A 24,087-nucleotide genomic window follows, 5' to 3' on the forward strand; every position below is an offset into this window, starting at 1 on the left:
AAGCAGTCGCTAGACCAAAGGAAGAAGGTTCCCTGGAGAAAAACGTGGTCGCTACGGTTCAGTTTTTCAGTGATTTCAACTGAGAATCAGTAGTTAATTTTTTTTCTGTTTAATTTGTTCATGGGACCATTTTATGTAAACACTCCACACAACTTTTTCCGGAGCTACAGTTATTCGATTTAAAATAAGTGGAAGATGGCTAAGCACGGTGATGTTTTTAACATCCCTGCCTGTTAATACAGAAGAAGTTAATGTTCAGAAGTATCTGCACATGCTACTTTTAGCAACTAAATATTTCCATCGTGGTAAAGAAATGTCAGTGAAATCTATGCACTTTACGAACATCAAATTCTTATACTTATCATGTGTGCAGGCAGAGTACATAATAAGCTAGTCTATAGCAGCTGTAAATTTCTGAGGATTTATCTAACCACAAATACATTGAAATGGGGAAACGGGGCTATATTAAACTATGCAAGATGCTGCTGGAGCTTTGCCATTTCTGCAACATCCTGTAATTAATTTCTCATGACAGGTCTGGCAAACTGAAACATCCAATACACTTGCGACAGACAGACTAGAGTTGCTGCAAATCCTACAGTCCCATGAAGTGAAGGTAGTTTTTTTCTTTCAAACATGAATATAGCTCTGTTTAGAGTGTCCCGTGGCCAAGGACAAATTTGTCACTTTTTAATTCCAAAATAAAGAAGGTCTAGAATATAGGAAAGATCCTGAGCTGAGTGTTTAATCTATTCTCTGTGTTGCGCAGTCTTTCCCTGAAGAGGGACGGCCCTGGGTAGGGGATGATATCGTTAGGTTGGCATGCATGCCTGTTGTAGTTATGATGGGATTCTCTCCTGGGAGATTTGAGGTCAGTTCTCTCTCGAACACATCCTCTCCCTGTAAGCAAGACTCACAAGACCACCTTCTCCATCTGTGTGTCATTCTCTCCTGGAACCCATAATCCTGCCATCCTGCAAACTTAGAGCACAGATAAATACAGAAAGGATCCCTGCTGCAACACAGAGAAAGAAAAAAAATGTAAATTTTTTTTTGCCAAAATAGATTTTCCTGTATAACAGTAAGTTCTTTGTCAGTTCATATCGATGTGAAAGAATGACCCTCTCTTTACCTGATGTGTGTAATTTGATACAGGTGTTAAGTGTTTGGTGTTAAGGATGGACCTTAGTAAGCAAGCCTCCTTCTTGCTGGGGGAGTGGAGATTCTGCCCCTAAAAATGAAATCAGCATATCAATGTCCACAGCCTCGCGCATTTCCTTTGGAAGGTCGGAGTTCCTCGGACTACAAACAAGAGGACACAAGGGAGAGTGGGAACCTTGAATCTGGAAGTTTTCATGAGAAGGGAAAGGTTCCAGGTGGTAAAGAATAGGATGGGTCTTGCTCAGCAGAAACAGAGGTGAGAAGCCAGGCAGGCAAGGGGCAGTGGTTTCAGCCCAGTTGCCAAAGGCTAACTGTAAACACCTGATGCTCTTTGTATTTTCTCCAGTGATTGTCTTTCCCTTTATCCTTGCTATTGAAAATGTATTCTGTTCAGAGGACCAGAGAACTTTGTTGCTTGGGCTTAAGTGTTAGAGAAAAGCAACCACAGAACCCCAAACTGAATAACCCAAGGGGAAAAGTGAGCAAGAGACCATGTAGGAATGCTTTTGTATCCTTCCACTCCTCTCCACTGGAAAAGCTCCCTTCAGAGCTCATCTATGTAAAACTCTGGAAATGGAAGGGAGAGATCAAAACATAAAAAGGAAGACCCTTCTTTTTCGTACTTGTCCAGGGTCACAGAATCCAGGGCCAGGACCCCACCTCCTACTCCTACTGCTATTTACTAGGTAACATTCTCAGTTACCTTAAAGCTGAATTATTCAATCCTAATTCTTGAAAAATGCTAAACTTCTTCAACCTCCTACACAACTAAGAATAACATCCCGTATAGAGCGTGGTCTACATTCAGGTAAATTCCCCTTTAACACTAGGTTGTTATAAGTGGTGAATTTGAATGAGTGAGGGTTGAAAGTAGGAAAAGTATAAGGTGATAGCAGAGAGTCCAGAGAGAGACATTTCGGTGCACGCACAAGAGGTCATTTTCTTTGATTTTTGGTTTTTTACTATGTTGACAATTGGATACAGATAAGGACTGATTCTATTTACGTATCAATAGCTGGAGTTACTGACAGCTTGCCTAAATATATCCTTATAGTTAAAGATCATCAATAACTTTAACACTTTTCATGTTTCTTCAAAGCGTGTATGATCGCTTTCAATTTATTCACCAGCTGATTATTGAAAGCCTGTTTGTCAAGCAGTGGGCAGGAGCTGAGTGGACAGTTGAACCAGGAGCCTCAACTCTTCTACTCTGTGTTTCACCTTGAAATTGCCACATGTTTACTGCCACCATCACCCCACAGTGGTTTTCAGAGGACTTCCACATACATTACTAAACTTGAGCCTCATGACAATCTTTGTTAAACAGAAAAGTCCCCCATTTTTCAAACCAGTCACAGAGAGGTTGAGTGACTTGCCCAATAACTGTTAATCAGCGTCCAGCTGTCCTCCTCCCAGTGCTGTGTTCTTTCCAACCAGGAAAACCCATCACTGACATCTGAAAACTGTGGAAATAAGTTATATGGAAAGCCAATATGTTCCCTGTACAAGAGGCAACATTATATAATAACACTAATTTGGATGTGGGTCTTTTCAGATCAATTTATGATCTCTTCCTGTAGTCAGCTATAAAGTGTTGGTTTTTGCTGCCGCCCTATATTTAAATATATTTTTAAATACAAGAACTTAAAATGTAAAGTTGTAACAGAGGCCAAATAAAAACATGTAAAAAATTTTTTTTATTGTATTTTGTAGACAGAGGAAGAAGGAGATGTGCAGAAAATGCCAGAGTCCCTTTTCAAAACCTTTTCACAAATCAAGTAAAACAAAATCATTTTGTGCGTTGTGTATTGAAGTCAAATAGTTTTTATTCAAGTTACCAAATAAATTACATTTTCTATTAAAGGGCAGTGAATTCCCATTTGACGTAAAACTTCATTATATCAACTAACTTGGAGGTACCACAGAACCTTTCATTAAATGCAAACCTGACCACGTCACACCCCGTTTAAAACTCTTCACTGGTACTCCCATCCACTCTTACTAAATCCAGTGAGTTTTTCCTATTTGCTTAACAATTATTCCTAGAAATTCAGTCCTGTGCTCTGATATCACAGGAAACTCTCAAATGAAATTCAGTCACCTTGGAAGTGACAGCAAAAGTAAGAAACTTGGTTGATATCTGAAAGTCCAAACCACAGAGCACAGCACAGACCTCCCTGATCTGTCCCCTCTGTTCATCCATGTCATGACTGCATGTGGAGGTCCTCTGTTCACACTGCAGCGAGACCATACTACTGCCCTCCAGGGACCATTGCTGCTTCAAGCCCTTGACTTATTCTCTTGACTTGAAGACACCTTTTTCCCAAAGCCTCTGCCAAGTATATTTCCATTCAAGTTTCATCTCAAATAACACATGCACTAAGATTCCTTTCCTAATTACTAACCATGGATAATTGTATTCTCACAGTGTCCTATACCTAATATCTATAAAGACACTTACTTAGCACATGACGTTGAAACTGACAGTCTATTGATCAATGTATTATTTAACATTTCTTGTGTGCCTGAGATAACACTTTTTTTAAACTGAAGTATAGTTCTTATATATATATATAGTTGTTTTATATATATTCTTATAAATCTGTGCTTGTGCTCAATATCAAAGGATATTCTCAAATGGAATTTAATCTTTTTTAAAAATCTTAAATGCCCAGTAAGACTAGGGCATTTAGGAAGGAATCTAAGAAAATGTCAGTAGTCATTCTACCGCGCCTTCACAGCTGTCTTTTGTCGTTTTTCATTCTCTCTTCTCTTTCTCACACGCTCCCCTTTTCTTCTTCTTTTCTGGCTCCCTTTTTCCTTCTTCTCTGCTTGACATCAGCAGTGGCATTCACTGAATTCCACATTAAACCATCACTGACCCATCTCAGTCTGCTCCTGAAACTGGGAATCCAAGATGGAGGATCCATCCTGACAGTGACTTTGGCTACCTCTATCCAAGCCCCCAGTGCCCTCTGAGCAACACTTTACTTACATAAAAACACAATCTTTAAATGTGGATGTAGTCTTCCTTTCATGTCTTTAACTGTTTTTATTGAGGCAAACTATCTGGAAGAGTATCTGTCTGATTTGCATAATATTTTACATTCCCATTCATCTGAGGGTAAAAATCCTCCAGAAGCCTTCTAAAATTTGTATATCTAACCCCATTGCCTGTGAATCTGATATCTTTACCACTTTTTTCTTAAAATTTCAATAATTTTCTGGAGAAAAGATTCCTAGATTCATAAACAAATTCCACGATATCACAATGCCTGAGTGTAAGCATCTAATTGTAAGAATTCACCACCTCACGCTATATGTGTTTATGCCAGTAAATGAATCTAGTCATTTTCATCCCCTATATTTTTATCACCTAAAGAATATCTAAAAGCTTCAAACAATTCTTTGACCTTATTTGGTTTTAAGCAAGACCAATATCCAGCCCAGCAGTGTTTACACAGAAAGTTTCAGGAGCCCCCCAGAGCCCCCGAGGCAGAGGTCTATGAATCACACATAGACCTGGCTGCCTGGTGTAGAGGGATGAGGCTCGACAGTTCTCAGCTTGGGTTCTGCTGAGAGTCATGACACTTTGCATCCAGATTTCTGTGGGACTGATGTTACAGATGTTATTGAACACCCTTAACTTTTACTCATGTGCTTTCAACTTTGGATCTTCTGTTTCTCCTTAGGATTAGTGCAACTACTCCTGAATATAAACATTAATTTGGTCAGCTTCTTGAGAAATGCAGGCCATTGTGGTAACCCTGCTGTGACACTCATGCCATCTACACAGCCATGCCATCTACACAGCCAGGGAAATGTGATTTTGACATTTATCCTCTTAAATAAATCATTCTTCAGCACTATCAGATCATTCCACTCAAAAACTTATTTAACCTTTTTAGTAGGCTGTAGCCATTAAGTTCACTCACAAAAAATGATCATTATTCCAATTCACTTTGTCCTCTGCATAGTCATAATTTAGCAGGGAAAGGAAAAGTATTTATTATTATAATTATTCATGATTATAGACTAATTTTAATAATAGCTACCATTTGCTGAGCACAGGGTAGGTACTAGGCTCCTTGTCAGGGGCTTTATGTGCATAATTATCTCATTAAATTTTCAAAATAAGCTTACAAGGTAGATACCATTATCATTACTCCTGTTTAAAAACAAAAACTCTGAAGTTCAGAAAGGTAACACTGTATGTCGGAGATCACACAGCTTGTAAGTCGGGATGTCAGGATTTATATCTCTGGTTTGTCTGACTCCAAAATTCCCCTCTTAATTACTAAATTACTGCCCTTGAGATTGCCAAACTACAGACTGTGTGTTCTTTTAAAATGAAATGGCTTCTTTTTAAAATGCTTCTTCCCCTCACAGTTGAAAAAAAATGACTTTCTGTTATTTTAGAAATGCGTAAGAAAGTTAAACATTTAATATTTTCCAAATTTCTAATGTGTTTTGCAGAACAGTCTTCAACAAAATAGTTTGATCAAAAATGAATCTCACGCACCCCAATATTCATTGCAGCACTATTTACAATATCCAAGACATGGAGCAGCCTAAATGTCCGTCAGCAGATGAATGGATAAAGAAGATGTGGTACATATGCACAATGGAATATTAGTCGCCCATAATAAGGAATGAAATAATGCCATTTGCAACAACATGAATGGACCTAGAGATTATCATACTAAGTGAAGTAAGTCAGACAAAGACAACTATCCTATGATATAACTTATTCGTAGAATCTTAAAAAATGATACGAATGAATTTATTTACAAAACAGAAACAGACTCACAGACATAGAAAACAAACTTAGGGTTACCAAACGGGAAAGGTGGGAAGAGGAATAAATTAGGAGTTTGGGATTAGCATATACACGCTACTATATATAAAATAGATAATCAACAAGGACCTACTGTATAGCACAGGGAACTCTACTCAATATTCTGTAATAACCTATATGGGAAACGAATCTAAAAAAGAATGGATATATGTATAACTGACTCACTTTGCTGTCCACCTGAAACGAACAACATTGTAAATCAACTGTACTCCAATATAAAACTAAAATTTTTTTAAGTAAAATGAAAAAAGGAATCTCAAAAGTTCATATTGAAATAGTCACACCAACCTTTAGCATTTAAGAAAAATGTTTTCTTTCCAATTTTTATGTGCTACGGAGACGTTACCCTAGTCTAAAAGAAATGAATAATAAAATACCATCACCAATGCATTTCACATCCCTGTAAGAATTGTGTCTATTAGGGTTGCGTTTGGGGTGAAGAAGAGGGTTGTGTAAGGTCTTCCTTCTTGTGTTTCCTCTTTAGTCTCCGTTCACCACCCTCAGGAGACATAGCTGGCCCTTTATGTCATCATGGCCCGTGTACATCATCATGGCAACCATCTCATAAGTGTTAACTTGCCGTTTGCAGAGAGACAATATCTTTTCATCATTTATTCCCAATGTTACCTTTAGTGCCTGGTGCATAATAGGCACATTCAGTACTCAACAAGGCAGATCACAGGTCCAAAGGCTTATTTTCTGTATATCGATAAGTTGGGGGTGAAATGTAGGTAGGGATATTAACAGATCATGGAAATTATGCAGCGGTATCACACCAATCCAAATTTCTGTGTATTTTTCTATTTCCTCTAGTAAATCTGTTTCCTTTCCCCTCTCACTCCCTCCCCTCCACACCCATCCTGGCTTTTAAACTCTTACTTTCTCTCTATTTACAGCCAAAATTGTTTGCAGTGCCCCACACCTGACTTCCAGCTGGTTCTTGTATTCAGGCACAAACAAAAGCAAGACAAACACACACTGCATCTGTACTTTGAAACAGCCTCAATTCCAGGTGGTTGAAAGGACTCCCTGGGGCACCTGAAACTCAGGTGGGACCATAGCAGTGTTTCAAGCCCAGCCCACCTGTAATTCCCCTTTCCTCAAGGCTGCCAGGCAGTCAAGAGCTGGGTGTGCAGAACTGGTGACTCGAGTTCTATCAGGTGTCAGCCTCTGGCACGTGCAGTGGCAAGAGGCAGGCTGATCCTCCAAAACGTCTTCAGCCTGCGCTTCACTGAGGTCACAGCCCGAGGACCTCACGTGTCCCCATCCATTTCCCAAAGGGCATTTTCCTCCGGACTGAAGGGGAAAATCCAGCTTCCTGAACTAGCGTGTGCAGCAGGCGAGCTAGGGAGCCTGCCTTCTGGTGACCAGGGTGCTCAGCCATTCCAGGCCAGGTGTGGGTGCCTGGTGGGTCTCAGTTCTCCCCGTCACTGCTTCCCATTTCCTTGCAGTGCCAGTGGACCTCGAGGCATGTCTAAACTGCCATCACAGGCTTTCTTCGTCACTGATTTACAACATCAGCCAAATAATCATCTGGCAAGAAGAAAAAGATAACACGGCATGCTTAACAAGAAGGTAATGTGTGTGAGTGTTTAGGTAGTCGCTAATTATTTTCTGACTGGAGAACCAGATAGACTGTGGCAACGCTGTTTCTAACCCCACTGCTTTAATACTTTCCTAAGTGGACAAATGGATGTGAATCAGAAAGGAGGGTAAAGTGAGGTGGGCTTAAAAAATAAAGATATCTTCTTTCGATTTGCTTGAGTTCCTTTCTGCCAAGAAATGAAGAAAGCTTCGGAACACCTTACACAACATTTCCCGTTTTCTACCGAAATGCTTTTATTTAGAGTTCAGTTTTATAAATTGGCAAATCAAGTAAGAAGGAAGTCCCTTTCCTTGTAGCACAGCTTAACAAGAGACCCAGGATGAAAACCTCTGCAGAATCTTCATTCCCAGGACCATGGAGGAAAAAATTTATAAGATTTATGCAAAACTTCAAAACAAGCCCCTCCCTACACACACCTCCCCCTTGCGTGGGTGTTTCCTTCACCCCACTACCACCAGTGTTGGTTTTTATGTGAGCATAATTGTGCTTTTGTCTTGGAGTTGGCTCACCTCAATACACTCAAGTCTGAGATCCCTTGGCCTCAAGCCCAGGGTGGGGCTTTGCCCTCAGTACTGTAAATAATGGTAATTACCTTTACAAACTTAAAAAAAATATTTTTTTTTCTTTCCCAAGGCCAAGAATATCCAAAGCCTAGAGCATTCTATATAACCCCTTGTGCGTCTGTTAGAATCTGTATGGCAATGAGAAAGAGTTTCTCCCTCGTGGAATGAATGTCCAAAGTGAAAAGATGGTCACCAGCGCTTAGCTGCCCCGTGGATCACTCTGGGCCTGTGTGGTCTTTGCTTCCAGATTATAGTGGTGATGTAAGTCCAAAAGAACGGAGTAAATTATGAAGTAGAATTTAGCGTTTATTCTCACCGCTGACGCAGAAGTTTCTGTGAATTAGATTGAAACAGAAGCATGTTCCATGTGCCCGCTATCAACTCACAAGGAGAGGAGTTAGGCCGCCTGATTCTAGACTGGGCCATTTCCAAGGCATTACTTCCTGCAGTATCTCTGTCTGCTTGACAGCACCTATTGTTCCGATTAAGTTGACATGCATCCAAGCTTTTGCCTCATTAGATTATCTCCATGGTGCTGAGGCTATAATTTCTGCATAATCTTGGTGTTTTATTTCATGCACAATCGCTAGCAGCTGTTATCCATGTCTAAGATCAAAACAATTAATGAAAATTCAAAAATTTTAAACTCAATAGCTTTTGGCCACATCGACATATCAAGACTCATACAAAAGTTTTGATTTATGAATGAGATAGATTGGTTTCCCGGGCCCCAGAGTTCCTTTGATTATTTTACTTCCAGATTAACTGGCTTGAGTATGGAGACCTGAACATCTGGACAGATGCCCTTAACCTATCATTCACTCATTTCAAAGGCGAACGACCCAGAGTGGGAAGCCTCTTGGGCATGTGTGATAACTGGAAATTTACTAAGACCCTCAAGGAAGTGTCAGCCTTGTCTGCATGTCATTTTTTCCATTCAGAAGTCAAATTATTGCTCCATGGCTGTGAGAGTTATTGAGGGCATGCTCTGTGTTCATGTTATCGTGTGTTCCAGGCATTTCAATGATCAAGAATATTCATCTGTGAGGTTTCTTGTGCTAAGAGGAGGTGATTCATAATGCAGCTACCAGAACGTGAAGCTCTGTGATCCATCATATACCATCACTTTATTAACAATCACTTTCCCTTGGCTCAGGGCCCTGCTGAGGATCAAGAGGGGTCCACCCCCGGGCTCTGGAGCCTTCCCCTGAAGTGCTAACTTATAATCAGCAGTAATAAACTTCCCTTCTCACTAGGAGGGCTCAATGTTTAGGAGGTAATTTCTCTTTGGCACTTGGCCTCATTCCAAATGTTCAGAACTTCTTGTGGAGGTTCTGAGAGCTATTCATGCAGCCCTGCTGATGCTTGCTCATCTGTTTGTTAAAGACTCCCTTGTCCCCATGTGACCCCTCAATCCGTCCACCATGCAAGTTCCAAAGACTGACAGAGAGAGCACCATGCAGATGGCTGTCTGGACTCTACACAAATTCAACCCTCCTGGGGGACTCCCCAAATGGCTAATGTCCTTGTGCACAAGAATGAAAAGTGACTCCATGTGAGGTACAGTGCGAGTTATTCTGGGGGAAACAGACACAACAGCACAGAACTGGTGAGGCGAGGCTGCCCCGTTCACCATCTTTGGAAATTTTAAAATTGGGCTGCGTCTCAGTATCTCTTCTCTCTGCTGCACAGTCTCTAAAATAACTTGTTTGATGGTGATGGAAAAAAAGCTGAGGGCAAACAGGAATTGGTTTTCTAGGTCACGTACTTTAAGACTTACTGAACACCTAGAGAATCCAACACACAGTATCATCCCCATTCTGGAGGAGCGTCCATGGAGCGCCGTCTCTGAGGGTCTATCGATACAAAAGGAGTGTCTCAGCCTTGGCATCCAAGCTGGAAAGGCTTAGGGATAATTTTTCAAAACTTCTGTCTGAAACTGTTTCATTCTTTCACTGAAGGTTAACATTGGTTCGAAGTACTATTGCCATTCATTTGTGTTGAACTTCATTAGAACAGAGAGAGGGGTAGGGGTAGGAATTGTTTTCTAAACCATAAGACTTGACTCTGGTTCATTCAGGAGAAAAAGGGGTTAAGTCCTCTGGGTAAAACATTGTCAATCACTAGTGACTGCCACCAAGATGAAAAACAAGCTGCACCTGTACATGGGCAATTTAAGAGATTCTGGTCAGCTATTTTTCTCTGGTGCTTTGTTCTGCCAGCTGCCTCTGCTTTGGATGCAGGTGGAAGCATGGACTTTGCTATCTATAAAAAAATTTAATGGTGAAGATCAACTTCCGCTTCACCTCCCCAGGGATCAAAGTTTTGGGGCTCTTTTTTTTTTTTCTTTCCCTGAAAGACTAGTAGAGCAAAGCTCAGATCAGACAATGGACATGTTGTTGAGAAGCCCATTCTCCCCAGAGAAGTAGCAGAAGATCTTTGGTGGGTTATAGTTTTTTTCTTCCCAATTTTGAAGAAACTAATAGAAGCAGAGAGATGCATGCCTCCACAGGGTGAGGTTAAGCATCTGCTGGGAGGAGGGCTGGGGAATGACAGCTGGGGAAGACTCGTTACCACCACTACATTTACAGTCGGCCACCATCGTGAGCCTGACAGGGAGCGGGCAAATGCGACATGGAAGTGACAGTCTCTGCGCCTGCCAGTGGGAGAGATGTGCTTCCGTGCAGCCTCATCTCTATGGAAGCGGGATGTCACAAATCTTACATGGGTTGGATTACTTTCCATTGCACAATCAATGACAAGCAAAATGTGTAGGTAGAAAAGAAGCTTAAAAATTGAGTGCTCTATGGGCTTCTCTGGTGGCGCAGTGGTTGAGAGTCCGCCTGCTGATGCAGGGGACACGGGTTCGTGCCCCAGTCTGGGAGGATCCCACATGACGCAGAGCGGCTGGGCCCATGAGCCATGGCCGCTGAGCCTGCGCGTCTGGGGCCTGTGCTCCACAACGGGAGAGGCCACAGCAGTGAGAGGCCCGTGTACCGCAAAAAAAAAAAAAAAAAAAAAATTGAATGCTCTGGACTAACCCATACAAGAAGCTTAAGTGACGTGCCTCACCAAAGACATTCTCAAGGTTCTTGTATTAATTCAACAAACACCTGTTGCTACCACGTGCCAGGTTCTAAATTAGTTATTGGACATACAGTGGTTGTTACGAGCTGAATTGTGTCTCCCCAAAATTCATATGTTGAAGTCCTAACCCCCCAGCACTGTATTTGGAGGTAGAGCCTTTAAAGAGGTAATTAGATTAAAATGAGGCCATTAGGGTGGGCGTTAATACAATCTGACTGGTGTCTTCATAAGAAGAAGAAATTTGGACCCACAAGGAAACACCGAGGAAAGACCAGGTGAAGAGACAGAGAGAAGGCGGATGGCCATCTGCTTGCAAAGCAGGGAGACCTCAGAAGAAACCCAACCTGCCGACACCTTGATCTTGGACTTCCAGCCTCCCAGGACTCTGGGAAAACAAATTTCTGTTGCTTGAGCCACCCACTCTGTGGCAGCCGAGCAGATGATTACAGTAGTGAATAAAGCCAGGTCCAAGTCCTCACTGAACTTACAATCAGTTGAAGAACCGACAATGTCATGCCCATTAAGCAGAGGAGAAAGTGACTAAGGGCACTTTTAGGCATTGCCTGGCGAGCCTGACTTAGTAAGAGAACCAGGACCAGGAATTCCAGCTAATCTTTGGACATACTTCATTATGACACCTATGGTCATTACCCTTTATATTTGAATTAAGGGTTAAACAGAATTATCACTGTGCTTCAACATGAGAAAGCAACAAATCCTGCACTGATCACGTGACAGGGGGAGGGGAGAAATCTAACAGATACGACCTAAAAGGTTAAATGGAAAAGAAGCATGTGCCTAGATGAGCATCACATGCAGACACATCACAGATGTGTGGGCTTCAACATTACCAGTAGAAGGAAAGGAAATCTGTATATTTTTATAATCACTACACAGGTGCTTATTTTAGATTGTTTTCTTGAACGTTGTTAGTTTGTTGTTTTTTTTTTAACCTCACTGCCCTATACTTGTTGCCTCAAAGGAAGCATAACATTAGATAAAAATACAGAAGCTGCTATCTGGAGTTCAACAGGTTAAAACAGAGCTAAAAGTAGCTCCTAGGCATGTCATATGGTTGGCTGACTATTTAATCCCCTGATATGTACGAGAAATGGAAGCGTTCTCGTCTGCGTATCTGCCAACTGTCCATGAAGCTTTACTCTTCTCGGGATTTTGGGGGACATGGTCATTGGGAGACTGAGTTTACTAACCCAATGAAAAGTACAAAGTTCTCCTATGCTGACTAGAGAAAACTGTGACAGAATGTATACTTTCTGTTGTGTGGCTGATATACTCATTGTATGTTCAGATATTGTGATTCTGTCCAGACAGGCAAGGACCCCTGTGTGTGTAGAATTGGAAGTAGGTAGGGTCTCAGATAAAGGGAGAACTCACTTACAGTTGTAAAAACACCACCACAGCCCTGAGGGTGGTGTGGAGACCTCGGGCTGGAACGCAGAGTAAGGATCTAATGGAAAAAACTTATGCAAGTGACAGAGTTAAAAATCTCTTTCTCGGTCTTAAGTAGGTCTTATTTTGCCAGATAAAATAAGACCCTCCAGTCAAATCTGAATTTCACATGAACAACAAAAATCATTTTAATTGTAAGTATGTTTCATGCAATATTTGAAACATACTAAAAAAATGTTATTTCTCTGAAATTGAGATTTAACTGGGCGTATTTTACTTGCTAGACCTGGCAATGCTATCTTAATGGCAAATACTAGCTTCATTGTGGAAGGAAAGTAAGATTCAGTCATCTCTGTTTGGGGAGCTGGGCCTAGAGCTGGGTTATGTCATCTGTGAGACTGTGCCCATCTTTCGGGACTGGAACTGAGTAGCCTTTCTGCATAGTATGTGGCACCAGAGTCAGCAGGTTAGAAAGATGAGAAAACTATGCATCATATTACTCCCAGAGCATTTAATGAACCTTCAAGAATGCCCAGGCCTGTGAATTCTCAGCTGTGCCAAGGTGACAAACCTAAGGAAAGGATTTGGGACCATACTTCGGCAGGAGCATTAAAAGCAAGTCCCCTAGGGGACAGCAAGGGCTGAAATCAAGGGGACAAAATTGCAGTCAATTGGCCAGTTAACTTCCCACCTGGGAGACTCTGGGACTTGTTTTATGGAGAGAGGCAAATACTGCTCCCAAGTGTGAAGAACTCTGGAAGAGGGACTTCCCTGGTGGTCCAGTGGTTAAGAATCTGCTTTCCAATGCAGGGGACACAGGTTGCGGGCTCCATCTCTGGTCGGGGAACAAAGATCCCACATGCCACTGGGCAACTAAGCCCACAAGATCTAGAGCCCACGCACCACAATTAGAGAGAAGCCCGCGTGCCGCAATGATCTCGTGTGCCACAACTAAGACCCAACGCAGCCAAATAAATAAATAAATATTAGAAAAAATAAAAAGGAACAAATCTGGCAGAATGCTAAGGCTCCCTGGTTCTGCTGTAGTCACTCCCTCCCTCTTCAGCCAAGGGATTCCTTGATTCATCAGCAAATACTTATAGAGCACCTACCATGTGCCAAGCACTGTGCTAGGTCTGGGAATACAACTACCTCCAGGCATCACCCTCACCCTAGGGAGCCTCTGGTCTCAAGGGGGATCCTCATGCTGCTCTTCTTAGACTCAGCCCTGCGCCCAGGCCTTGCCATCCAGCTGGCATCTCCATTACACAGGCTCATTCAGTTACGATCTTCTCCTCTTCAGCATTGGGGAACCAAAGAGTGCATCACAGACACTTTTGTTGTGGTTTGGGTCCCTGTAATAACTCATCACATGGGCCTGGAGCTCTTTTCTTTCATTCTGGCTTGGAGACGAGCACAGCAACTCAGTTCTCCCCTCATCCTAAGGCTGTCTGGTCTCTACGTTCAAAGGGTTCCAGGTGTATTCAAGTTAAATAACCACGTCCGGGGTAACCCCCGCTTCCTGTCACTCTCCAGCACATTTCCCTGTTTCATGGTCCTCACTGCATATGTCACTATCTGGAATTGTTTCCCTTGTTCACTTGTGTATTTGTTTATCACCTCTTCCTAAATTAGAATGAATACATCACGAAAGAAGTAAACTCATCTCTCATTCACCATTGTACCTCCAAAGCTTAGAATAGTACCTGACACTGGTGGACACTTAAATATTTATTGAAGGAATAAGAAACAATTAAGTGATCAGACAACCAAATTACCTGTTCCAGGCCACCTGTGACATGCATGGGGTGGATCTCATGCACTGGAACATGGCTACATTTGGAAGATGTTAAACTGTGTCTTCTAAGGATGATGAGCATGTGCTCTGTTTTCTCATGGGGTTATCTGGTGTATCTATCTTCCTTATCATGGTCAGGGCCACCAGCTGGTCACCCATACTGGGAACCTGGAATCAACATAGTCTCCCCCTTCTCTCTTTCCCTCCCTCTACAGTGAAACTACAACTGAGTATTGTTTCTTCTACTTCAATAGTGGTAGAGCTAGTGAACCTGCTCTCTGCCTCCATCCCCACCTCCTCCAAGTATATTAGTCAAGGTTCTCAGAGAAACAGATCTAATAGGATCAATAGGATGTGTTGTACATATGTGTAAGAGTCTGCTTCTCTTGCCATTCCAGAAACATTTGAAAGAACCCACCTCCCTACACTATGTCCCTTTCTGGCTGAAATACCTAGAGAGATTGCTGTTGTGTGTGTGTATGTATATGTATATAAATGTATTTTTATATTATAAATATATGAGAGAGATTTATTTTAAGGAATTGGCTCACAAAATTGTAGAGGCAGAATTCCTTCCTCTTCGGGTGACCCCAGTGTTTTCTCTTAAAGCCTTCAACTGATTGGATGAGGCTACCTACATTACGCACGGTCATCTGCTTTAGTCAAAGATTTAAATGTTAGTCACATCTAAAAAATACCTCCACGGCAACATCAAGACTGGTTTTTGACCCAAAAAATGGGCACCGTAGCCTAGTCAAGTTGACACATAAAATGAATGGTCACAGATGACTGTCTGCCTCCATCCCAACCTACTCCGGGGTGCTTTCGGGACAGCAGAGGATGGAAAGCTAAAAATTACATTTCTAAGACTCCCTTGCAGCTAGGTAAGGCAGCTCAGGCACAATATTTAAGGGGGTATTGAAAACCTTAGTAATCAAGATAAATAATCTTAATGAAGTATTTTTAAAAATTAAAATATAATGCAATATTACTGTTGTCTTTTGCCTTTGTCCCCAGTGTGGCTTGGCATGGTACTTGGTCCTTAATGTAATTAGGTTTCATCAGTGAGATGCACTCATGTGATACCTGGAAGGCAGAAATGAGGTGGAAGTTATCTTTCTATGCTAGTCTCTGCTGGCAAGTCTAATTGTGCTCCAGCATGCCATCTCTTGCTGTAATGAGGGTTACAAAGTATGGGCTGGGGCATGTACATTTTGCTGTTGCAGGTGGAACGAGCATAGCAAAGCTCTAGAGCCACTACTTACAGTGACAGCAGCTCCTGCCACAGGTAGGGGAAACTTCCTGAAATCTGAAGGTGTCCTCTTGATTCCCCACTTCTCTTACTGAGGCAGGGGTACAATTCCCAAATGGGTCATTCTGCAATTGTGTTCATTCCTAGAGATTGACCTAGAGTCTGCTTCTCTTGTCCTTCCAAAAAGTTTGGAGAAAACTAAATTCCCTATATTATGTTCCTTTCTGGTTGAAATACCTAGAGAGGTCACTGCTCCTTGCACCTGAACCCCGACCAGTGCCATCATCCTTCACATATTCATCCTATCCCTTCCAGTGCTACCATCCTGTTCTTAATTCAGGCCCCCTTTTTAATCTCTCCTCTGCCTTCTCTAGTATGGTTTTCAGATCACTGTCAACTCACCCTCCTTGTGCACTTATTTTTCTACATTCTTTATTCTTCACCGAGATAGAATTATCCTCTTCCCTGTGAGCTCACATCACACTTTACTATATAGATTGACCCTGTTCCCAAAGATTTAGGTAACATTAGCACATCATCTGGGAAGTGTGATGTTAAAAATCCAATATTGAAAATCTATAAAATTTCTTTAAATTCTCAAGGAGCTTACATTTATTTTCTACCTTCCATCTCTGCTGAATTCCTCACTTCTTGATTTCACACATTCTGCATATTCTCACAAGGCCTTTTTATGCACAGAAGAACTTACTGAACAGTTGAGTGTAAGCAAGTTCTTAAAAAAAAAAAAAAAATCCTGTATCTTCTCTGCCATGCTGCTCAGGTCTCCCTGATTTCATCCTTTCTTGTCCGTTCACTGCCCTGCTCTCTCTCAGAAAGAAAATTCTTCAATTTTCTAATGTACTTCATTTCTTCCACCCTCTCGTTATAGACCTTGTCTTATGTTTCCACATCCAGTTGACCAATCATGGTTTTCTTCCTGTGAAGTGGCATTGCTTCCCAAAGAGGACTTCTTCTACAGCTCAGTTTGGGTAGATGAGCGGGCAAAACTAAGTTACTCTAAATAATTGTATCAAGATTGTGGGAGTTCACAGGAGCAGTCTGGGAGAAGAGGTGAGAAAGGCACCAGTGAGGAGAAGGACCAGGAGAATGACTGGAAGCCTGGATACTCCATGAGGTCGTCTGGCCAATGAGAACTCCTAAGGAGGTAGGGGAAGGACATTCAAGAACAGAAATGTATGCTATTAAATTGAAGCGCTGGAGACAGAACACATAGTGTTCAGGAACTCTGGCTGCGGGTTGCTGACTGTTCAAAATTCAGCTCTACCACTAACTAGCTCTGCAACTGGCAAGTTCCTTAACCTCTTTTATCTTCAATTTTTTGTGTAAAATAGGATAATAATTGTTTTTTTTAAAGCCTATATCCAATGACTACTGAAGGATTAAATAAGATAATATATGAAAAGTGTCTGACAAAACAAGCCAGTTGTCTGGAAATGTTGCTATGATGATGATGTTAACAGCAATGCTGAACAGGTGCTGTTACTGCTGCCATGTAAATCATCATTGCGTCCCCAAATCTTCAATTAAAAGTCTATGAATTTGATATTAAAATATTTAAAATATTAATAACTGAATTTCCCATTCTGGTTGAAGTAATAGTGAAAACAAGGGCAAGAAAATCCATAAACTGACCTAATGTAGCAGAAGCAATTGCTCTTGAACACAAGCATGCAAGCTCCTTGGGGAATAACCAGAATCTTGGAGTTTGACTTTCCTGACATTGGGGATAGAGGACTGAGTCAATTGTACCCACATCTTGAAAGGGCAGGAAGAATCCAGCTGATATTTGAATAACTATTCTTCAAGCATTCACTATGGAGATGGCCATTGCATGGCAGGCAGGCTGCCCTTCCCCACTTCTCTGGTTGTCACTGGCAGCACTGCTGTGTTGAGAAGGATTCTGAAGTCATGCCCAAGCTCAAGTTGAGCCGGTAGGGCCTTGACTGATTAAGGACCCCTGTCATGACCCAGAAATGTTCTATGTCTGGGGTCATCAAACTATAGCCCAAGGCCAAATCCAGCCTACCACCATTTGTTGTATAACCCATGAGCTAAGAACGATTTTTACATTTTGGAATGGTTGAAAAAATGTTTAAAGACAATACTATTTTATAGAGCATGAAAATGATATGAAATTCAAATTTCACTGTCCATAAATAGTTTGAATTTGGTCAACAAAAACAGTTGTAGAAAATTATTTTTCACTCTTGTCATAAAAATTCTGATTTTTATCTTTTGGCCCAGAAAGTCTAAAATATTTACTATCTGGCCCTTTATAGAAAAAGACTGCCACCCCTATTTTACCTGATCCAGAGGAGTCAGTGTATTGCCACAAAGTGTCTTCTCTTCCTCTCACCCTCAAGGCTGTGCTTATTTTTTTTTTATTGGAATATAGTTGATTTACAATATTATCTTAGTTACAGGTGTACAGCAAAGTGATTCAGTTTTATATATATATGTATTCTTTTCAGTTTATTTTCTATTGTAGGTTATAGTAAGATATTGAATATAGTTCCCTGTGCTATACAGTAAATCCTGTTGCTTATCTATTTTATGTATAGTAATTTGTATCTGTTAATCCCATACTCCTAATTTATCCTTCCCCTCCTCCCTCTTCCCCCTCTCCCCTTTGGTAACTATAAGTTTGTTTTCTATGTCTGTAAGACTGTTTCTGTTTTGTATATAGATTCATTTGTATGTGCTTATTATTTTTAACTTGCTTTTATCATATAAATATTGTGGGTGGGAGCCCAAGAGACCTGTGGATTTTCTTTCTTTTGGTAGAAAATTTCTTTTTAAAATTATTCCTTAATGACAAGTTTGGGATAAGTCAATAATGCATGCTGATTGACTTTTTTTAAATCAAATACTACAAATGAGTCGGTCGCTCTCATCATCCTCTGCGTTACAGGGCCACACCATTGTCATGATGAAACATTCTTGGTGTTTCTTCTACTTTCATGGTGACTGCTGGGTCTACTTTATCTAATTTTTATGCCTTTATTTTTTAAAAAAATCTTTCTTAGACTCTGCACACCACCACCCACTCCTCTCTGACAAATTGCAGACACCTGAAAAGTATTTTCTTTCTTAGTGAGAAGTAGAACTTGGATACAGTACCTGCTGGATGGGTACAGTGCTTTCACTACAGCCTTGACCTTGCACATTCCCCATTCCCAGAAGCCAGGCACCTTCCTCTTCCACCTGAGCTACCCGTTGCCCTTTCTCTAGAAAAACTGTGTGAACTTTGAATTTTTTCGAAGTAATAATTTTCCTGATAATTACATTATAATATCGCTGGAGCTTATCTTTATTTCTGATTGATCTTCAGTTGGCACCAACTCCTAAAACTTTCTCCTTCTAGGCCCCACCCCTGTGTCCCCCACTGCAGTTAATGATCTATTAACAAATGCATAAGAGCTTTAATGGAGTTGCCATTTAAAAAAGAAGCCTGTGGAGATTCCTTCAGAGGAGAGAAAAATCCTTCAGGGAGTGAAAATAATACCCTAATTGTAGGTTCTGGGGATTTTGATTTCTTCTTCAGAATTTCTTAGCCCTTCTTTTCTGAAAACATATTTCCTGAAGCCTATTTACTCATTTATCAACCATTTACTTTCTTTTCCTTAATTGATTTTTACAAAAGCAACATCTGCTCTTTGTGACAAGTCAAACAATGGAGTTATAAAGAAAATCACCCTCCCCTCCTTTCTCCAACCTCTCTCGCTGGGTTAGCCAAGGATTGCACCTAGGATTTCTTTCATCCACTTCACTACATTCAGATAGACAAAAACAAATGCAAAGAGTTATTTGCTGTCTACCTTTTACAAATAATAGGGGTGTTCCATACATATCACTCTGAAATTATAATCAGTGTGCATAAATATAACTCATTCTTCTTAGTAGTTGTATATTATTTAATGGTAGAGCTCTTGATGTCTCTGTTGATAGACGGTCAATTCAACAAAGATTTACTTTGCACAAAATAAATGCTAGACTCTTTGATAAATGCTGGGGAGAGAAAAATTAATAATGCATCACCTTTGATGAAGTCAAGGTCCTGTGGAAGAGATTAAACAAATGATTTCATGTGAACACAAAGTTCTACAATGAGGGGTGTACAGTTATACTGAGAAGAGATAGAGAACTAGAGGGAGATTTAGATTCATCTAAGGATGAAACTTGACAGACAAGGTGGGAAGGCACAGGCTTAGAGAACAGCATGTGCAAAGCCAAGGAAGTGTGATGGAACATGGCGCCCTCAGGAAACTGGCTAATGCACAGTGTGGAGCAGCTGGAAAAGGGCAGAATGGTAGGTTGGCACAGAAGTGAATGGACTTGTATACCAAGCTAAAGAATCTGAACACATCCCGTGGGCTGAGAGTAAAACAAGGACATTACAAGGATTTTAGCAAGAGAACAAGGTCCTGGTTTTACAAAGATATCTGGCAGATGAACTTGGGAGGAAAGACCAGATATAACAGGAGATGGCAAGAAGCCACTGACATAATCTAGTCAAGAGAGGATGAGGGACTGAGGCAGGGCAGTGGCCAAAGAAGGGAGGGTAGAGAATCAGATTCACTTTTTGAGTTTGACCCAGTAGGACTTGTGGGTAGACTGGAGAGTGTTGGTGCAGGAAAGCTTTTAGCTTGGGCAATCAGATGTACCCATTGAAGGAAACACAGGAGAGGTGATAACTTCTGTTTTGTACATGTTGAGTTTGAGGTGCCTGTGGAAACATCTTGGGCTCTTTGAACATTTTCCAAATATGTGGCAAAGATGGCCATTGTAAAGTATTCATTTAACTTTGTGATAGGTTTTCCCCCTTCACAGAGAAAAAGGAATGAAATGACTCAATGGGGTTGCAACCATGGACTCTAATCTCAGGAGGTGGGAGCCACACAGCCCCAGGGACTCTACTGCATGCTCAGTGCCCCTGAGTAAATTCACAAAGTGCCTCTTCTAGGTGACAACCTGCAAAAACATGATCTCTGTGTAGATTAATAAGTAAATGACATCCTTCCACTGGGCGGAAGCATGCATGGCAGAGGGTGTTGCTAGGAGAGTGGACTGTGGGTAAGATTCCATCGAGCCACCCCCACCAGTCAAGCACTTGTGTGCAGGTCCCCATCTGCACAAGCATAGGCAGAAGCCCACGGTCATCAGTGACCTCTTAATTGCCTAATCCAACTGATACTTATCAATTCACCTCTTACTTTATTCAGTAAACACACAATACTCCACTCTGTGACACCAAGAACACCATAATGAGCAAGACTTGCCCTCAAGTTGCTCTCAGATCAGTAGGCAAGTCTGAAGTGACAGCCTCCAAACCTCACTATCACATGATGAATGATTTCAAACTGATAGGTGCAAAGTATAGCAGTGTGAGAAAAAGAAAAGCTACATTGGGCAGACTTACAGAAAGCTTCAGGGAGCAAAAGGCAGAGAGAGTCTTCTGGCGTTAGCAGGAATCCCCAAGGTGGACAGGGTTCCCAGAAGGATCTTCCACAGAAGGGAAGGCCGTAGTTCCCAGACACGGTCAGGAGAATCATCTGGAGAGTTTTAAGGTATCAGCAAAGGAGATATTTGCAATGAAAAAAATCTGACAGTGTATGGAATATTACAGAATTTATCTGTGGAGAACACTGCTCTTTCTTTTTTGGGTGGACACACATTAATATTGTTTTTTAAATACAAGGCCCAGGAACTTGGCTGGAGGGGGAGACTGATGCAAAAAGGACTAACCTCCTCTGTGAACCAAAGGTGGGCCTCTCAGAGGCTGAGGAAGATGCCTCCAATTCAGACATCTTCTGGGTTGTTCCCAGAGGAAGACCCAGAATAGGAGATGATTTTGGAGGGTTGGAGAGGAGAGGCAGTGACTTATTAGCTTGGGCTGCTGTTAAAGAGTACTGTAGACTGGGTGGCTTAAACAACAAACATTTATTTCTCACAGCTCTGGAATCTGAGAAGTCTAAAATGAAGGTGCCAGTGGATTCAGTTCCTGGTGAGGGCCCTCTTCCTGGTTTGTAGACAGCCACCTCCTTGCTATGTTCTCACATGAGAGAGACAGAGAGAAACTCTGGTCTCTCCTCTTTTTATAAGGGCACTAATCCCATCGTGGGGCTCCATCCTCATGACCTCATCTAAACCTAATCATCTCCCAAGGGTCCCACCTCCAAATAGATATGCATCACATTTGGAGGTTAGGGTGTCAACATGTGAATTTGGGGGGAATACAAGCATTCATTTGATAGCAGGTAGGAACCTGATACTGGGGGAGGGGAGGAGAGAGAAGATGGGAAGAGGGCACTCTGGGGCAGGGAGCAGATAAGGTCAGGGCATAAAGACAGCAATAACCATCCTGTTACTCCTCTAATGGTGGGAAGGGTCAAGTCCTTCAAGGAGAAGTGGTGTCATATTGAATAATACCTTGTTTCCTATTCTGCCTTTAGTCTTTCCTGTGTCATTAGGTAAGCTTTATTATCCACTAATTAGTGTCAGCCTGGTGGTGGTGATACCCTGGGGAAAGTAGGGAGGTGGGGATCATTTGAAACAAAGACAGGACAGGGAGGGGCTTCCCTGGTGGCACAGTGGTTGAGAGTCCACCTGCCGATGCAGGGCACACGGGTTCGTGCCCCGGTCCGGGAAGATCCCACATGCCATGGAGCGGCTGGGCCCGTGAGCCATAGCCGCTGAGCCTGCACATCCGGAGCCTGTGCTCCGCAACAGGAGAGGCCACAACAGTGAGAGGCCCGTGTACCGCGAAAAAAAAAAAAAAGTAAAAAACAGATCCAACATGTAGTCAGATTTGGCTCTTCCCTGTTACAAGACCACCAAACTGATCAAGGAAAAAGTAAAGGGCAGGAGCTGGGGTAGTAGGAAAAAGAAAAAACAAGGAAGATCTCAGAATCTCTTTCCCTTTAACCCAGGAATCCTCAGAGGCTTTTAGAAGGAAAATGAAATTCCCATGGAAATATATATCATGGAAGATTGAGTTCTTTCTGGTGGTTAGAATTATTTCTTTGATTCCGAAAGGCTGAAGGAAAAGTAAAATATAAATACAGATTTCCTTTCTGTGTCTGTCTGTCCCCGAGAATTCTGTTTCTGAAGGTTTGGGGTGGGGTCGTGCCCAGATGGCTCTGATGGAGCACCGGGTTTGGGGACCACTGCCATAGACTATGGGGACCAGGACCGTTTCAAGGAAGTGCGGTTTTTGTTGTAGAAAGCTCAGTCTGGTGGCAGGGTGGTGGTGGAGTGATGGGGCAGGGACCGGGTGGAAGGCCGGGTCATGAGACCTGGTGATGGCCCTCCTGAGGCTCCCTGTATGTGCTCCCACCATCCGTCCTGCTCACTCTCCCTGGGAGTGAGCGTTCTCCCTGGCAGCAAGGTGTCTTCACTTGAATTCCCACTGTCCTCGAACGAAGATAAAGAGCGGCGTGTTTGTCTTTCATCAGGACGCCATCTCTGAAAGACAGGGACAGAGTCAAGGCCACACGGACCTACTCCTGGCTTTGGGATCCTGCTAGCTTCTAGTTTCTGTATCTTATCAGAAAGTCAGGAAATTGCTAAAGCAAATACCTGCTTTTTGCATTAGGCTGGGCACAGCTTGAGTTTCAAAAGAGGAACCTGGCTCCTTCCTTAATTAAAGGGTTTCTGTATTTCCCTACTTTTTAGTAAAATGCTGAAAAGAAACGCGGATGCTGCTGTTCTTACAAAATGATATTTTAAATGTGTCCTTAATTAAAGCCGAGTCTTAAGGCAAACCTTTGTGGGGTTCCTTTTCCCCTTAGAAGTGCATCCCGTGCTCTAAATGTGAGGGACAGAACAATTACGGGGCATAATAAAAGGAATTATGTCTAAATGTACCCAGCCTCCACCCCCTGCACCTCCCTTTTTAATGTACATGTGGGCAATACCAGGAAACAAGCCGGGCACAGTATTTGCTGTCTTCATATCTCCACTCCTCTATTTGGAGTCTTGGGTAAACATGCCCCCAGCCACGGAGCTCAGCCGTGTGTGAGCCCCGCAGCCTTCCACCGTCAGGCACCTCCCCTGTAAATTCTGATTAACATCTCTCAAATCCATGGCAATCTTTCGGAGTCAAAGAACAAAAGAGACTGTACCGGAACTTAAAACAGTACCTGCCTTACACAGGAAAAGCCTTCAATACATCGTTCTTTTACAAACATCAGGAGAAAACTTCTACTAGAAGAGTCATCTCACTCTGTTCATGGGTACTTTAACACATAGGTCTCAAACATATACATACATATATATATATATATATGTATATGGAAGCTGTAGATAGTATAGGCATAAATGTGATATTAT

At 41.9% G+C, this 24,087-nt stretch overlaps 1 protein-coding gene across 2 annotated transcripts in view; it reads left to right on the forward strand.

Moving 5' to 3' along the window:
- Window positions 1-7,796, forward strand: part of AHI1 (Abelson helper integration site 1) — a 219,174-nt gene extending 211,378 nt beyond the window's left edge. Inside the window, exons 30-33 of one of the 2 annotated variants that reach the window (XM_067702003.1) lie at window positions 536-616; window positions 1,156-1,417; window positions 5,638-5,872; window positions 6,916-7,796. The gene's annotated coding sequence lies outside the window, so the exon portion shown is untranslated. The remainder of the gene's footprint in view (window positions 1-535; window positions 617-1,155; window positions 1,418-5,637; window positions 5,873-6,915) is intronic. The other variant, XM_067702002.1, reaches the window with a different exon arrangement.
- The last annotated feature ends 16,291 nt before the right edge of the window (window positions 7,797-24,087 follow it).

This window comes from Pseudorca crassidens, chromosome 13 (genome assembly GCF_039906515.1).
Source record: "Pseudorca crassidens isolate mPseCra1 chromosome 13, mPseCra1.hap1, whole genome shotgun sequence".
Taxonomy (NCBI): Eukaryota; Metazoa; Chordata; class Mammalia; order Artiodactyla; family Delphinidae; genus Pseudorca; species Pseudorca crassidens.